An 18,802-nucleotide genomic window follows, 5' to 3' on the forward strand; every position below is an offset into this window, starting at 1 on the left:
TTGACGTATCGTTTGCCCATTTAAACACACACAACCACACCCTCCCCCCCCCCCCCCCCCCGTACTGGGCTACCCCGAACAATGATTATCTCATCCATTGATATCCGAACAATAAATGTCACTAGGTCGAAACGCGGCCAAGCTGCTCTCCTTTTTCTGCACGCTCCGAAATAAGCCAGCGTAGAGATAAAATAAATCCTACAAATGGCTTTTCCACACCTCCCCCAGAAAATCGACAAATCGACTGTCAGTGGAAAAGCACAAATCGAACCAAACCATAAACCAAACCAGATTGAACGTGTGGACGCCGGCAGGGTTTCGAAGGCCGGATGGGCTTAGCCGGGTGGATTCGGAATAAACTCATCATACGGTTGAATGGCAGCAAAGAGCGGCCATTTTTACACGGCCTGTCGGTTGTGCCTGCCGAGCGGTGTGGGGTGGCACATGGGCCTGACTGCGATACACATTTATATTTGTTTATCGAAACGAAAACCGGAATGGAGAGTCGTTATCGGCCAGCGACAATGGTCGATATCATAACGAACGAGGTTTCTTGTTTGACGGCGGATGACAAACGCAGCTCGCTCCGACCAAAGGCGTCCTATTTCGAGTGGCCATCGCAGTTGAATGATGATTTCGATGTAAAAATGTTTCGTTTTTACAAAGAATATGTAGAGCGATTTGAAACTTTAGAATTACAACGGGGTTGTTTTTTAATCTTTCATTGTTGGGGGTTTTCTTTGAGCTTCCTAATCCTTCAATGTTAGGATCACATTAGTGGAAGGGCAAAATTTGCAGAATACGACAACGACGGACAGAAATAGCAGTTGTGCAAGACTATCTACACGTTCCTTACGCAGGAGAGGTTACATTGGAGACCCCTTTATGCTAGCGTTCTTTATATTTCGCTGCAGATCGATTGTCTCATTGCTGCTCACTTTCATTCGCCTTCACTTACGTTGGGAAGGAAATAACCCAAATGACGCTCGATAGAATGCGAAACCTTTGCCATCATTCCACACACAATACAACATACAGACAAACACACCTCTACACACAATATCACAGCATGTACGTCATCTTTCGTCCAAGTCCACATCCGGCGACCAAACCAAAGGCGACCACCGTCCATCACGGATCAAATTGGGTGTCCGGTATGAGTGTGTTACCCACTCACATCAATGGGGAGGGGGCTTAATGCAAGCAGCACACATCATCCGGGGCGGGATGTTTTTTGTCGTGCATTTTCTACTTCTTTTTGTCGCCCCAGTCTTACACGTACGAATGGTAGAACGCGCTGAACGCGGCAGGGCACAACAATAAAAACGGATCACAATAGAGAATTGCTTTCAATTACGGATGCCACCGGTGGACGCGCACGGTGGTCCGATGGTCAGCAGCCCAAACCCACGACGACCACGGCCATGACACTCCTGAAAGCCATAACAGTTCATGACCTCTGGCAGATGCAATGGGAAAAGCGAATAAAAGGGCACAGCAAAGCACACGGACACACACACACATACACAATTGTATATTAGTTCGTGAGCAGAATGGATGGTCCAATGGCGACCAGCATTGCCAACGCCATTGTCGGGCCATTTTGTCCTCGAAACCCCGGGTTAGACACTTGGCGGAAATGTCAACCTTTGACATTTAGCCTTAGTGTGATTGCGTGTGACAGATGGAGATCGACGGGATGACTCCATTCACGACCCGGTCCGCCACGGGGTCGCCACGGGATAAGTGATTGAAGCATCATCTTCGGTTGGGTTTATTTGTGTGTGTGTGTGTGCGTGTGGGGGGTTACTTGTCCACTTGCTGGCCGTCGCCGGTGACTTCAGGGTTGCCACTGCTTGGCAACTGACTTTTCGTCCTGTCAATTAGAACCAGCCGAACCGGCACGAGAGCGGCCGGCGAAGGTCTGGATCTGGATCGATCAGAAACTTTTGACACATTCTGACAAGACCCTGACGTCTGCCCATTATTCACTCATTTAGGGCACGGCTCAGGGGGTGGCACGGTGCAGCCGAGGCCTGCCGTCCGACACGACGCGTTGGATTCCCCGCTTTTTCCTGCCGGCCGGTGTGAAATTGACAAAGGCCGGCCTGGATCGAGTGTCCTCCGTCCGTGGGTGGCTCGAATCGATGGCAAAACAAAGGGGATCCGCTTGATGTTACGCCTCAAGCAGGGCAGTGCTGGAGCGCCAACTTTGCAGGGACTGTACCATGTTTATGCATAGTGAAAGTTTTATAATTATGGAGCTAGCTCCCAACTTCCCGGAAGTCGAACGGCATTATCCGCCCGGATTATACTCGTATTCTTTCCGTTATCGAGAAACTTATCGTATCTGTGGGCTGTTGGGCCGATCGAGTTTGTTGGCCGCCCACCCCGCATCGGATCGACCAATGTATTGCGTAAGAGGTGGATGCGGAACCACACGCTGGATGCGGAAGTATTCCCATTAAAGCATCGCGTTCGGTTTGAAAAGAAAAAAAAAAGCTCAAGACGTGTCCTCGAGAACGCACTCGAGTGCAAATGATGGCAACGGTGACAGGCGGCAGCACTACCTTTCCCATTCCGCTCTCTGTCGGCTCTTTCGTTCGCTTCGTTTTTACACCGAGAAGAAACGAGCGGGAAGAGGGAAAACGAACGAATCAGCAACAGCGGACCACAACAACAAAAAACTACAAAACACTAATGATGGATGATTTACGATCTGTGCGAGACACGTTATGCTTAACCAGCTGCACTCGTTCACATACATACATTCCGCACAGCCCGCAAACCCGTACAACCCGGCGTACGAATCGATTGTGACGCCCTGCCAGCGTAATTACTACTAAATGTTTCGCTTTTCCTCCAATTACTACACGGAGTGTAAATAAATTAATCAAAAGCAGACACGCGATACTTATCGCAGCTGAAGTGGCTCGTCAAAACTTTGCGTCCGGCTCTACCGTCCGTCTGTTAATCGCCGTACCGTCCGGGAACTGGAACATGGCCCTGATGTCGCGGTTGCGTTGGCTTCATAAGCAAGTGGTCCTTAAAGTAAGGGTCGGGTTTTTTCAACCATCAAAAACAAGTAACATAAACTACGAGATTTTGATAAGAACCAGACACACACACACATACGATACGACCCAAACAGAAGGCTCTAATAATAAGTGACTCCAATTTGGTGGCACTGCCCCTTGGCGCCACCGTATTGAACCGTAACTGATGCACATTAGCGTTAAGGTCCCGTGAGCGGTAATCACCCAAACCGGGACCGGACAATGGTTTCCGGTTCCGAGTCCACATTGGTGGAAAGCGTTTGGTCATGCCCGGCGGTTTCGTTGAAGCGAACGGTATGTTTGATCTTATCGGACAGTACCGCGTTGACCGAAGGTGACAGTATGGAAATGATGGCGCACCATCAAGAAAAGTAACCCTAGATCAGAATGCACGATAATGGAGGTCCCCGATACGTCAGTCGCTGACCGTCAGTGGCTGCCGACGAATAATGGTCCACGCGTGGTGGTATTTTTAGACCCCATTTGTAGCCGCGCACTATAAATAGTTGTCCGTGATTATGAGGTACTGTCACGGACCTGCGACCCATTGGCGCGCAAATGGATGGCTTGCTTAACGCCGGAAAAAGTGACCGTACCGCGTAACGAAAATGTGTACAACAAGGAGCTATTTAATGTGAAGTTAGGACACATTCTCTGGCTTGGTGTGCCTGTGTCTGGAATTTGGACGACTTCCCTGAGCAAGAAAAGTTTAATAAATGTGCTAAAAAAGCTGTAGATATCCTTAGATGGAATGAAAACCCTTCTACTACGACAGGGTTACTCACTGTACCCAGAACAGTGTGACCACACTATCTCGAACATCTGTGACTGTGGTTGTGGTTCCCTCGTGACTAGTTTACGTTTGCTGTGCTTTAATATTTAATCTGCTTTGTGCATATTTTCCCCCGTTTCCTTTCTCCTTCTTCTACCGTACCCCCGTCCGGTTTGTTTGATTTCATTTCGAAAAGGGGAACGGAAAATGTACTGCAAATCCTTTCAATTTCAACTTGCGCAAATCCAATCTTCCCGGCGAGTTCCCGGCAAATACTTGCACGTCGTACGTGAAGCAGCGAACATATATATTTGCATATCCTTGCTGCTGCCTTTGCGCAGCGCACTGATATTACACACTCTCCTTTGTGGTTTTTGCTCCTGCTCGACGGGCGCAACGAAACTCGCACGCATTGACTAGTTCCGTCTTAATCGAATCTTATCCAGCAGCACAGCCCCCGGCCAACAGCTTGCAGCTTCTCGTTTGCTTCCTGTTCCTAGGACATTGGCATTCAAGCTGCTTCCACAGCAACAACAACAACAACTACAAAACCCCAAAAGCAACCGTCACGTAAGCTGCACGTGGCGTTCGCAGAGCTACCCACAAAAGTACGGGAATAAGCTTATCGAAGCAGCATCGACATATTTGGCCCTTTCCTACCCGTTGCTGCTCATGTGTGTGTGTGTTGGTGCTGCTTTTGTCCAGGTGGTGCAGAACGGATGGCATGCGGGGAACACATCGGATGTGTGTGTGTGTGTGTGTGTGCGTGTCCGGAAAACGTAGCGCACGGGTGGAGCGGACCTGGTGCGGGATTTCTTTATCATGCATGTTTCGCACGAGCTGCTAATATTCATTCCTCACCGTACAATATTCTCGGGCGTGACGTGCGTGCACCATGCATCGGAGGAATTTGTGCCAAATGTGAGCTCACCCACCCGCCGCACGGGCCGGCTCACACACACACACTCACACACACACACGCCTACCGATTTTTCCGTTTCCCTATTTTCAGTCTCTTTTTCCAAATAAAGTTCCGGTACCGTGACTTTATGACCTTTGAATGCTGGTACATGCTCGGTGAATACATCCCTTATTCGTTTCCTCCGATATTCGTCTGTGTGTACGTGCGTCTTTGGGGAATAGAAAGCAGCATATTGCAGCAGTTTTGTTGTGCTGATCCAATATACGCTGCAAGAGAGAGAGGAAGTAGAATTAAATAAAAATACAAACCAACCGTTGGTGCAAAGTGAAAGTTTTCTAGTTGAATGATTATATTAATCGCCACTCACGATTCTTCTTCACTTAACTGAACGATGACCGTTATTATTGCGAAATCCTTACATAAGGAATGTTCATGTAAGTTTCTCGACTTCCGCCACACCGAACAAACGAATAGCCCGATATGCTCGTGCAACTGAAATGAACACCAGCCCAACGTTTAATGGTGGGTGATTTTGCATGCCAACCAGCATGAGCCAAGGAAAATAAAGGCTAGTGTATTCGTTTCTCAAGGATTCTTCAGAATCTGTGCCTCCATCTCCCTGCCCCAAAAGATGCTGGGAAGAAAATCATTCATGAAAATCTCGCAGACAAAACAATTCCCTTTTTGCGTAAGTGGTCACGTTCCTTTGCTTCCACCTCATTGTGTGCGTTCCTTCATGTCAAGGGCAGAAAAAAGGATAGCTATGATACGCACAATGAAGTTTCTGCGTGCTGCGAAAGCCAGATATTGACTGGCGGAAAAACAGGCGGCCGCCGGCCTTATTATGCCTCCCGGTCACGGATCGGTTTTCCGTCTCGAGAGTTGCTTTGTTTCAAATATTTGGTTTTATTTTCCGCTCTTGTTGGTCGGCGTAGTGTTGTGTTGGGTGTCTCTCTTTTTTGTTGCGTTCGACTGTACTTTCTATTAAATCAGTTACTTATTCAATCTGACGGCACGTGAAGGGATCAGTTCTTGCGAAACTCAAACTCAAACTCGTGTCGCGATTGCTGGGGATATGAGATTTGGATTTGGAAGCGAGAAAAGACAAGACAAACAAGACAGCAGCAACAATCATCCCCAAGTTTGGCCGTTATTTTGGCACTGGCAATGACACTCATTGATTTTCCAATCCTAGTGCCTAGTGTGTCCTTGTCCGTCATGGCAAATTGTGTACCCAATTAGCACGAACGTTAGCACGGCACGTGTGACACAGGTTCGCATTTTCTATTCTCTAATGAGCATGAGGATGGATTGAAACGTTCATCTGCCGGACAGCTACGTCAGAGCGCTCTAGGCGGGTCGATAAAGTTGCGAAATTCCGAGAAAAATGCCATCCAACCGTCAGCTACCGGGCGTCTCCATCCGATCGACAATTGACGGGTCTTAGCATCAACCATTGCTTGTATTAATGAAGCCACAAATGAACGCTATTTTCAAACACGGTGCGGCTATATGATGCGATGTTCTGGGAAAGTAGTTTTCTGCAACATTTTATTTTTCCTCGTTTATTTATACATTTCCTTGTCAATAGTTTTGCAGATTGCTCTACTACACAAACTCAGCGTGCACTTTATCCCAGCTTTTTTGTCCCAACACACTGTACCACACACTAAAGCAATGACGTCATTGACAGCACAACAGCCAATGTACCCCGTAATCGCGTACGAAATCAGTGGAAGGCAGAGAGCATCCGAAAACTTTTTCAATCGAGTGCTCTCATATGCTCGTTCACCATACACCGCACCGGTTGGGTTTAGTGTTTCAGCCAGCTACTGTTACTAACCGGCTCGCATCGGCTCGATGACGTAGTTTCACGCCATTGCCACAGCCTCCAGGCGGGAGCTACCGAGAGCGCTCGGAGATTCTAATTTTATCATGGCCCAAAACTGAACCATTGCTGCTGCCGCGCCACATCATTCAAAGCATCCTCCGCCTCAATAGTAACAAACTTTCCCGCCGGCCAGCCTCGCTTTCCCTCCACAGTGGTTCTCTTATTTTGAAAGACAGGCAATTAGTGTGATACTCATCGCGCGTCCCTAGTCCACATGGGTTGAAAGTGAATGAATAAAAATGGATCAAACAACAAGCTGCCACAAGCTGCTGCTGGGTCCGAAAAACTAGGTGCCAGTGAGAGGTGAGAGTTTGAAGAGCCTAATTCCGCAAACGTGATCGCTCTCGACGACGAGCGGGACTGCCTAATCAAATTATTTTCCTTTAGCTTTACATTCCACCGTCTACCATTCACTGTGCTGCCCCCGTTCGGTCATCTTATTCATCATTCCGTATTCCTTTTCTGCCCGTTTCGTTTCAGGTGAGCGGTGGTGGCAGAGGAGTGTTTTCCAGGTCATAGACTTCAACTCTCCTCGACGTTGTTGGGCTCAGCGTGAAAGGTAGGAGCAGCCAGGACTGGCAAAAAATGGGACCCATTTTTGGATAAGGCTTTGTTACGGAAGGTGGTCCCAGGGCTCGACAGGGTGACATTTTCCAGTGCAACAGGCGTGTGCAGGCCTGTAGCTGGGGGTTTTTTGTGCACTCGCCTGCATTCCAACCGTCGGGCCGAGTGCACTTGTAAAATTATACCCTTTGTACAGTGTACCACTCAACGAGAGACACTCGAAAGTTTGAACTGCGGATCAAGCAAGCGTAGCGCACAAACTCGTGTTTTTGAGCTTGCGAGGAAAGATCTCAAGAGTACTGCAAATCGCAAAACGCGGTAGAGCGATTTTTGTTGCTAAGGTTAACGAGTTGCTTGATCTTTTCCACATTTTTTTTTGCTCTTTGTATTCTACCCACACCACAACCATGTGCAAATGCGTGCCTCTCAGATAGACAGCATGCCTTTTTAGCAAAACGGGATCAAAATTGCTCATCAATGTCAGCAAGTAAAGTGTATCCATCCACAATAGATGCAGACGGGGTACGTGCTCGTGGGCACTTTGGATCATTTTCTAAGAATCGGGTGGTTGATGGCTTGAGTGCGACCAACTGGTTGCATCTTGCTTCGAAAACAGTACACCCGCATACCCGGGGCGGGGGCATGTGATATAGGTCGAGATGAGAGCACAAAAAAGCACTCAAGTAAGCATGAAACAGGGGCAGACATGGGGGGAGGGGGCATGGAAGAAAAGCTCGATTTGAAGCGCTCCCAAAAAAGGTTCCCTTCTCTCGTGGGACAAGCGGAAGGGCAATAGCATGTGCAAAGTGTAACAGCAAGAGGCGGCGAAGATGAATGACACACATGGTATGGTGCAAGTGTTTGTGTCATTAGTGCTGTTCAGCTCGAGCAGCAAAGGCAAATGAGGTAATGATTGCCGTTAGGCTCTTGAGACTTGCTTCAGGCACGCTGCTTCCGAACTCCTGGGCACGGGGAGGGGCTCACGGTTTGCACACAACAATTAGACACGATTTGTAGTCGTTTTCCGGAGTTGAGGACATATTCGACATCGTTTGGAATATGGATGAAGGTTATGAAGCTGAATGTTGGTATACAAATAGAGATACACATGTTGGAAATAGACATACAAATGTTGCCGTTTCTGGCTCAGCATTATCGTATGGAGTTATCGGAATCGTATGGAGTTATCCAGTATCTCCCGGAGTCGCCCGTAGTCGTACGGAGTCGGAGTCGTCTAGAGTCGTCCGAAGTCGGCCTTCGAAACAAAGGCCTGTGGCCTTCGAAACAAAGGCCTGTATACGAATGGCATGCGCAAAGTGAAAGACAACAAAACAATACGAACTGAAATGCCTGATCACAAGCACATTCCAAAGAATGGCTTCGGTTGACTCCGATCGACTCCGGACAACTCCAGATGACTCCGGACGACTCTAGACAACTCCGGGCGACCCCGAACAACTCCAGAAAACTCCGGACGACTTCGACTCCGGACAACTCCAGACGACTCTAGATGACTCTGGGCGACCCCGAACAACTCCTGAGAACTCCGGACGACTCCAACAAGCACATTGCACCGACCGGCTCCCGTTGACTCCGATCGACTCCGGACAACTCCAGACGACTCCGGATGACTCTAGACGACTCCAGGCGACCCCGAACATCTCCGGAGAACTCCGGACGACTCCGACTCCGTACGACTCCGAACGATTCCGATCCGATTCCGATCCAACTCCGGCTCAAGACGACTCCGGAAAACTCCGGATGATTCCGGACGGCTCCAGACGACTCCGACTCCGGTGTCGCTCCAGGCAGCACACCACTATTGTGAATATGTAATTCCTGTGTTTGTTCCACATAAACCATTCCTCTGTTACTGCCAAAATAATTGTCTATTTGGAAACAGAAGATCTAATCCAACACCAAGCATTCCATTTATTCGTACGATTGCTTCTCGCTTAGAATAATGCTGCAACGAGCTGTTTGGTTGCAAAAAAATAACAGAAACCGACACAAAAGCTAGTCGTCAAGAAATCACCTGTGTGACATTTGTGCAGCGGCATCTATTTATACTCTTCTCCGTGTTCTTCATTCCCAAAACTGGAATGGTTTCTCAAGCAGGGGATGGGGCAGCGAAATAAAGATATCCCACAAGCGCATGCACCCCAAGCGGAATGAGGTGAACAGAAGAATAGAAGCGAATCGAAACGCTCGTCACCCCCGCTCTGAACCCCCGAAAAAGAACCCTAACCATCGCAATTTTTATGCTAAATTCACTCTCCAACACCACACCCGCAACAGCATCGTTCGTCGTTCGTTGTCTGTATTGCTACCGACAGGTTGAAACACTACCGTTTTACCCGTAACCTTGTCCCGGTCATACTTGACCGTAACCAACACCAGAGAGGGGGGAAAAGGAAAAAAAGGAAAAATGCGAAAAAACAAATGCTCGTGCTCTCGTGCACAACACCAGAAAACCAGTAAAATCCAAAAAACCTGCTGCACACGGGCGCATGCTTTGCAAACGAGAATAGAAAATCGTTTCGCTGTTTCGTGCTTGAGCAGGGGCTTGAGTTTTATTTTCCCCTTTGTTGTATGCCCCCCCCCTCTCCCCACCCCCGTCCAGCAATCCCGTTCGCCTCTAAACTGGTGATTTATATGCAACATTCGGCTTCGGTGTAGTTCGAGGTCAGGTCAGAGACCGACCGACCGACCAGCCTGCTCCTGCCGATGCAGTGGAAGTGATGCAGTGATGCAGACCACCCCGTCACCACCCATTACCATCACCCTGGCACTGCGATGACAATTGTGTTCGACTTTCGGGTCATAAGGAGGCCAACACTGTGGGAACGGCAAAGAAAGTAACATCGCCAGCGCAACCGACCAAATGCAGTTCGAATGAGGCTCGTGCTGTGGCGCTGGAAGTGCTTTAGATGGATTTACGCCGCACAAGCGCGACCACGGTGCAAACATTTTTCTGCGATTGCACCATTACCGCATGCCCGGTGGATAGGGGCGGTGGGTGGGCCGGGTGGACTTTGTAACCGGGCCGTACACGAATCGGAGATCGTCTTACGTGTTAGATTTACTTCTGGTGCAATTTTGTGCAGGGTGTGAGTTTGGACGGGGAGAGGGATTTTACTGCCACTCCAGTAAAGCGTTTGCCGGGGCGCATAAATTCAAGGTGACTGTGGCCTTGGCGCAAATAGTATACCGTTTTACACAAAAAAGCAGCACAAATTAAGGGTGGATTTATTGTCACAAGCAGTTTAACAAGGAGTTATGGCGTTATTCGTTGTTTAAATATGGAAAAACACGGGACATTTCGTTTCATTTCCAAAGCCGGTTAATCTTTCCATCATCTATCGAGCGTTTCCGATCCATTCTCCGCCTGCTGCATTGGAGTGTGCTGCCGTATTGCATGCTTTTCAACTCAATTAAGCCCATTGGCACACACACACGGCCCCTTTGCGCCACCGCACGCTTCCATTCGCCCGCAGTACAGAATGGCGGCGGCAGCAGCTGCACTGGAAGCATAATTTCGCACGCGTGTTTACACACGGAACAAAAAACAAAGAAGTTATTTATTTTAATTTCCCATACCGGGTACAGCTTAATTAAATGCGACACATGTTCGCGGGGCCGGCAGCATTAACCCCCGTGCCCGCCGCGCGGCAACACTCCTGCGCTCCAAGGATAACACAAAGTCCGCGTCGAGTGGTGCGCCGCAGCAATGCGATCGATTCGTACTCTCGCGCTCATTTGCAGACATTGTGGTGTCCGACGGTGTCGCGTTCGGTTTGCCAAGCGATTCCAAAAGCAGTCAAAACAAAACCAGCGACACACACTACCAGCACAGCGGACAGCGAGAGGGCAACATGGGTGGCTGCTGAGCATTTAAAGATATTTGAAAATTGAACGTTCCGCTTTCCTGTGCCACTCGCTCGCGCTGGCTGTGCGCTGCTGATTGCTTTTAAATTACCCAGCATTTACATGACAATTTGTTTTTGTTCACCCGCAGGCGACAGGGCGAAACAGGTCCGAAGGGCTGCAGGTTGCAACGCACTCTGCAACACTATTGCAGGGCGGCACACACGTTGCTGCGGCTTTTCGTTGGCCGCGGCGTACAAATTTGCATAATGAAAACATTTATAATTGCAACTACATATCACACAGACACACACACACGTGATAAGTTATAATCAACCGCCACGGGACCGATAGGGCGGATTTTTTAACCACACAACGCCCATTCGAGCTGCCAACTGTCAATTGAATCGGGCGCGGGTTTGGGTTTTGTTTTGTTTGTCACTCTTTTAGCAAAGTCAGCCATAGCAATGGAAATGGAAATTTGAGCAAATTAAAATCAAACGAAACAAAAAAGCCTGCCAATCCCCGATGCCTTTCCCTTCTGTCTCCCACTGAAAAGTGTCTATTCAATCGCACAGCAACAAAGCACGAGAGCGAAGGTCGCCCGGACCCGCTCCGCCATGCGATGTGGTTTGTTTTAGCAAAGCGTGCCATTTCCGACAATTCCGCAGTTCGGAATAAACAACACTGCTAATACCCGGCCAGCTTGCTGCTTTAATGCCGTATTTCAATGTCAGCTCGCCTGCAGGAAACCAAATCACACACACACACACACTAGAGCACCCTCCGAACGATGCGACGCAAGGTGTTAATATGTAGTTTCACTATCCTTGAAAACGATCCTTTTGCGCGCGCGCTCGAGAAACGATACAGGCGGGTTTGTGGCTGTGTTGTTCGCCTATCGAGTGCTGGCAGTTAGGGTGGTGGTTGTGGTACATAAATTGCATCACGGCACGCTATGCTCCTGCCGCACAACGGCACTACGTGTACCGGGCTTAAGATGCAGCGTGTCGCCCAGAGGGGTAGACATACATCGCCCGGAAGATAAAGAGCAAGGATAAGTGATACTGCCACATTTACCTGCCCGCTAAGCTGCATTGCGTAATTAACATGAAGCGGGAGCAGTGGAAAGCGAGAGGGTTGGTGGAAGGGAGGTTTTGTTCTTCTTTTTTTGTGTGTCGGTGTCATAGCACCGCGCGCCCGCGCGTGTGTATGCTACGGCATACAAATGAGAAACAATTAGCGCACACTTCGTTGGTCACCTCATTGAATTGCACTTAAACACACGCTAACGAGGACCGTTTTGTTGTCAACAATGTTGTATGTGTGTTGTTGGTGTGTATGTGTGTGTGTAAGTGCTGTAGAAAAGCATAATTATCCACGGTGTGTTTTCGCCGACTACTAATGGTTGTTAAAGGAATATTTATGCTTTTATAGGGCCTTTCTTAGCTTGCCGAGCATTATTGTACTTTTTATTGATATTTACTGGCATTTACCGTTTAAGTCGTATTTTTGAAAGCATGGTGCACTGCTAGAGCATATTTAATGTGTTCAATCGGGTCCAACCGCTTGTTTCATCCAGCACGAGCGCAAATTATTCGTCTGCATTAAAACTCCTGCCCAATTTTCCCAAGCAGGCAACAGCAAACATCACCTTCCCACTCCGCTTATTCTGCTGACCCGGTTCGGGTAACGCTTCGGCGTATGATCAAATATTCTCTTTGCCTTAATTAATGATCCGCATTTTCCGCTCGGACTTTTCCTTCCTAATGAAGTTGTTCAGTTCGGTGTGATAAATAAATAAGCGAAACAAAATTACTCAAATCAGTATTCGTGCCGGGGCGGCCCGGGAGCAATTGGTCTAAAAAAAGAAGAAAAATAAGAAGAAGAACAAGCGAAGGGGCCCGTCCCTGGGTGCTATTCGATCGATACCAGGAACATTAACCTTAATAGTTCGTTCGGGACGACCATTTCCGCAGCGTGGCATTTTACCGCCGGCAAAAGCTGTGTAGCCGAGCTGTGTAGCGAGTCAAGCGACGAGCCCTCGGCAGTGGCCAGCGTCCTCTCCGGCCACACCGGTCACGCTCATCACACGACCTGACCCTGTGTGTGTGTGTGTAATACGATTCGCGGCTGAAGGTCAATCATTGGGACCGGCGACCGGGAGAGCGTTTACGGCACGCGGGGCTCGCCCGCCATCCAGTCGCGGCATCCAACCGTAATTAAAACCAACATTACCCATTGCGCACACCTGCTGCGAGGCGGAAGGGAAGCAAACAAAAAAGGGACCGGGCGACTTTGCTCCGCCACAGCTTCCCCCACGCGTGCAACCCGTCAAACCTGTCCGCCTGTACCCGGCGAAAGGTACTTTATCGTCCGGTGGCAATTAGTTTTACCACACTCCGGGGCTGCCACCGTCCGGCGGCCCGGGCACGTAATCACTTACAATATTGGCGAGTTTTTTCGGTCATTTAATCCTCCGCAACCGAGGACGCCTGAGAAGGACGGGGCTCTACAAACGGGGTGGAGCGGCCTGCAACACACGGTGGCGAGTAATGAAAACGATTGCCTTCCGGGTCGATTGTCCCCTGCGAGAGGAGCTCCAGAGAGAGAGATAGAGAGAGAGTAATAGTAGTAATAAATTCGATTTGCTGACACACACATACGCCGGTGGTGCTAACGCGAGAAACAGACGGAACTCTAAGTCCCTCGTGGTTGGTGAATTAAAAGAAAACTCTGTAATTGAACTATTACACTTTCAGCTCAGCAGTGTCTTTGTGTTTTGGTCCTTTTGGCGAGCCAATCTACTCCGTCGGGAAAGCATTTGATTGCCCAAAAAGTTGTCTCCGTGCGGGACGAGCCGCACACACGCCGCTAATTAATAGCGTTCAGTTAGTTGCAGAAATTCATTACCTTGCAGCAAATTCGCATAAAACTTGACCCCTTAACTGGATGAACGGGAGTAGTATAGGGGCCGTTAAGTCCTCAAGGTCGGGAAACGCAATGAAAGGAATGCATTTAGGATAACTTCAAAAAAAAAGCGCCCACAAACTACTCTGTCCGTGCCTCACGATGGCCATCGCGCATAAACTGTTTGATGGGTAAAATAAATTTAGAAAAACTGGTTCGCCCCATCGTTATGATAGTGTTTCGCGCACATTGAAATAAAAACGGACGGAAAGCGCAAAGCACAATTGGAAAATGTCACTCGCCGGTGCACATAAAAACTTATGGAAAGTGAAAAGCCTGCCCCGCGGCAATGGTTGCGAAAATGGCTCAGCGCCACGGCGGTTTCACAACAATCTAGGTTAAACCATGCCTTCCCTCCGCCTTTCCCTCAGATTCCACCGTTCCACTGTGTGAGGCGAGTGTATAGCCCACACAACGACGGCGTCGTTTTTACTCTCGCCCTCACCCCAAGCTTACTCGCGAAACTAACGACTTCTTCTCCAGTCTCCCGGTCCTCGCACCCGAGATCCTCGCGTTCGCGCCACCGGGCACCGTGTTTCGCTCACTTCAGCGTCGTTATGCAGCATAAACATAAAACCCTCCTCTGCTTCCCCACACTCAACCACATCCAGCGCCGCATTCCCAGGTTGCGGCGCAGACGATGGTTTCCATGGCAGATCATTATCACTAGCAGAATGGCACCGCCGGGGAGAAGCGTAACCGAATTAAACAGCCGAGCAAAGGAAAAACTTTCAATACCGAGGAGAGGCATTTTTTATCGCCCAACGCCGCCCCGTGCTGCCTGCCTACTCTCCCCTTCCAACCTGCGCCAGTGTGCTAGTGAAAAGCTTCAAACTTCAGCGTTCACCGTAGCGTGAGCTTTTCAACTCATTTTATTTAGGCCGAGGGGGTAAACAACAGCAGCGTGGCCGAGGAAGCGCGAAGAAACGGAAGCGCGAGGCAAACTGTATAGGTCGTAAAAAATGATATAAATTTTGTTGTAAAAAATTAATGCCCTCCTCTGCCTGCCTTGTATCGCCCTCGTTGATGGTTACAATCCCTCCTTCAACCGAGCATCGCCCGTGTTCCGGTATGCTGTTCTGCTCCGCTTCCAGCAAGGGAGAGTTTAAAGCGCTTCCACTTGATATGCCCAGCCTCACCATGCTTCACTGCATGCGGGAGAGTAACGGAGAAAGAGAGAGAGAAAATACCTCCTCTGGTTGGTTGTGGAAAACCAACTCATGCTGCGTATGGAGCACAGCAGCACGGGAAAATGGGTAAAGGACGAGCCTTTTCTTCACTGTTTTTCCCAGATCTGCATATTCCACGCTATCAATTAAAGCAACAATAACACGAACGAAAACAAGAGTGTAACAGTGTCGAAGCAGCACGCTGCAGGAAACAATAACATCATCGCGGGGGCCATCAGCGTCGTGGTTTGGAGAAGTCGACGGCAGCAATCGCTACGTTATGGGGCATTCGCAGAAGGCGCCGCCGTTCTGCAATTCGTGGTAAAGACAAATATTTCTGCTGCCACCACCAATTCTCATTTGAGGCATGCATCAATTAGCCATATTGCTATAAAGTTTGGTTACCAAACACCATTGGGTGGGTGTGTAGAAAATCATCTTGACGACTCAAAGTAACATTAGCTTCAGTTATTCGCGAAATGTATCTCTTTACTGATACTAATACATTAAAGACACATAATTTTATTGTAGGATTGATGAGAACTGAAATATGCAATATTTTTTAACACGTAAACTCCACCAAATTAATTAGGAAACACCGCCGAAACTTCCCTCCAATACGATACAATCACAAACTTTTAGTTTCAATCGAGAAAAGGTATTGCTTTTCTTCGCAAAATTTCATCCCACCGCTGCAGCTCCCGTGGGTGCTTCTTCCATTCCCTGGACACGAGCGAAGGTCAACCACCCAGCTGTGGAACGAGGAGGTGGAAAAACCTACCCAGTATAATTGGAAGTAGTGATTTCTTCACCGCCATCAAGAGCGAGAGCATTGGAGGGGACGGTAAGGCCAGCAAGCGAGTAAATCGAGTTTTTCCGCATCGTTTCCTACCTGTCCTGGCAAACGGGGGGAAGGGTGTAGGGAGTGGAGATGGAGAGTTTTATTATTAAGGTTTTTGCTTTCTCCTCGGGCCCCGGTCCCCGAGTTCTTCGCCAGAGCCATTGCTGTGAGCGAAATGAACACAGCGGTCTTGGCTCGGTTTTCTTTGCCACAGCGTTTGAGCTTTCTTCCTTACCCGCTTCATGGGGGCACATCATCTCACAGGAAAACTCATCTCACAGTGTGTGTGTGTGTGTGTGTATGTGGTGGAAAAGATGCTCCGGAAAGGCTACAAAAATAATTGGAAGCAAAAACGGGCCCGCGCACGCCTCTCTTTAGGGACATTGGTTGACCCCTGGCTGGCCACCAAAAGAGGCCGCGTCCAATGAGGGAAAGTGGAACGGCCTCTCCGTTCCGTTTCCTAATTACCGAAAGCTCAATTAAGAGTGGGTGCGCTGCTGCGAGTGGCGAAAAGCGCAAGAAACATCATAACAAACTCACGCAGTCCTACGTGGTCATGCTGTTGATGTGGGTAAGGCGTCCTCTGCCTCTTTGCTGCTTCCGTTCGCAGACGGCGAGCGAGAGAAGGAGATAGAGAGAGAGAGAGAGAGAGAGAGAGAGAGAGAGAGAGAGAGAGAGAGAGAGAGAGAGAGAGAGAGAGAGAAAGACTCCCACAGCAGTGTCCTACAAGGTGTGAAAGCAAAAGAAACGAAACGAAACGAAACCCTTGATGAACCTTCCTCAAACCGCCGGCGGAGATTGACCGGTGGCACTGAAAATGAATTTATTTAGTCCGGCCCAGGCACGGCCACGGCCAGAAGAGTGTGACCCACACACTTGCAAGATTTGGGCACGCAAATGGGAAATGTTTTCTCGTTTACCGGATGACTTATAACGGGGGCCCCCACCGTGTGCCGAGAGCACCGAAAGCCCCTGTACAGCTGCTGGATGTTAATTCGGGCAAAAACGCTGAGTGGTCGTCGGTACACAGCAACTACCGAAAAAAAGAGCCGCACACGGCAACATAGAAAGAAATGAGACAAGTTTTCTTTTGGTCACAGGCAAAGGAGGACCATATTTTTACGAGCCGGATACGCTCTCGGTCCCAAGCACGGTGACGCACGGGGACGGGAGTTTTAAGGAAAGGACAAATATTCTATCGCCGTAGCTTGAGCCTTCGAAATTGTACAACAGTGCGACTTTTCGTCTGCAACGAAAATGGGAAAAGCGAACGGAAAAATTAAAACACCTAGCTCACTCCCAAAGGCTCACTCCCTCCCTCCTTTCTGCCACTGCGCTTCAGCTGGGCGTGCCGGAGTGAGAGAGTGTTTTTTTCTTCATTTGGCCCTTTTTTTCTTCTTTGGCTTAGTCTGCCCACTCGGGATCGGCAGTACAACACACACACACACACACACACACACGTTTGAGGCGAAAAACTCTGCAGTAAATCAATATTTCAGGCAGCTTCATTTTTTATCCGCCCGTAGTAGTAAATATCGAGGCCACACATGTGGCCGTTGTAACCGAGCCGCGTTTCACAGCATCAGCACGACAGAGCGATATCATCGCCACACAGCAGCGGTCGCTCGTGCCCCACCACGTTGCCACGCTGTGGTGTTGTGTGCTAGTGTTACTGCCTCGCTGCCCGGCTGATGATGCGGCAGCATGCCAAGCCGAAAAGGCAGCCAAAAGGGCGTTCGATAGCGCTGCCCGACGGGTGTCCGTCCGTGTGTAAGTTTGGTGCAGGAAATTTATGACTCCTCGAAGGATAATCAACTTTTCTCGTCAGAAACAAAGCAAAACAAAAAAAAACAAAAATCAGATGGACCTTTATTTGAGGGAAAGCATTTGCCAAAGCCGAAAAGGCAAAACAGTTGGAATGATGCTGGGGACTTGTCCAGCCGGGTCCAAGGGAGAGGCAAGAGGAACGACGCAATTTGTATTTGTACAGGCCTGCCTAAACCAACTGCATATTAGATGAGAAGGTGTGGCTCGGGCATGTGCATGAGCTTCCTTCACAGTGTTCCGTGTAGTCACGATCGAACCAACGATCGTGCTGCTCCATTGCAGAAGGGTTAAACGTTTCGTATTGCTTAAGCAAATTATTCATTTTATCTAGTAATTGTTAACGATAAACAAGATAAAAATGTGATTTTGCATTAGGAATACGCGAATAGCTATTTTATTGATTGCATATGGTTTGTGTTTGCACAGACAAAGTACGGTTGCATTAAGCTAAAACGTATTTCTTGCTTGAAATGGTACATTGAAATATAGCTTCTTCTTATTATTATCATTATTATTATTGATTGGCGCAGTGCTAACTACAAAACTGATGAAAACCCCAATATAACATTAGCTAATTGTAGCATTTAGCATACGACGAATACTAAACCAAACCATAGCCAAACCATACCGGGAGGGATCTGCTTTTCTGCTTTTTGTTTGTATCCTAAACTTACATCGTTCTCTACTCATCACACTAATCACACTAATAGTCAGATCGAATACGAATAAAAACCCAAGATTAGTTACCAGCTCAGCAACTGTGCCCCTATCCCCAACATTGGAACCTCATTGCAGGACGATAAATCACACAAAACCTTTCACTCCCGGGACCGCAATATTTGATCACTTCATCAAATGAAAAAAAGGTCTGATCAAATAGTACCATCATGTACAATTCTTTCTCTCACTTTTCTCCATAATGT

General features: G+C 48.6%; 2 protein-coding genes across 2 annotated transcripts in view; one reads left to right on the forward strand and one right to left on the reverse strand.

Annotated features, from left to right (window-relative positions):
* Window positions 1-18,802, reverse strand: part of LOC3290462 (uncharacterized) — a 70,123-nt gene that overhangs the window by 22,556 nt on the left and 28,765 nt on the right. The window contains exon 2 of the mRNA XM_061649323.1: window positions 4,883-5,016. The gene's annotated coding sequence lies outside the window, so the exon portion shown is untranslated. The remainder of the gene's footprint in view (window positions 1-4,882; window positions 5,017-18,802) is intronic.
* The window catches only part of LOC1281827 (acetylcholinesterase), a 63,180-nt gene that overhangs the window by 18,298 nt on the left and 26,080 nt on the right, over window positions 1-18,802 (forward strand). The window lies entirely within an intron of this gene.

This window comes from Anopheles gambiae, chromosome 2 (genome assembly GCF_943734735.2).
Source record: "Anopheles gambiae chromosome 2, idAnoGambNW_F1_1, whole genome shotgun sequence".
NCBI classification, from domain to species: domain Eukaryota; kingdom Metazoa; phylum Arthropoda; class Insecta; order Diptera; family Culicidae; genus Anopheles; species Anopheles gambiae.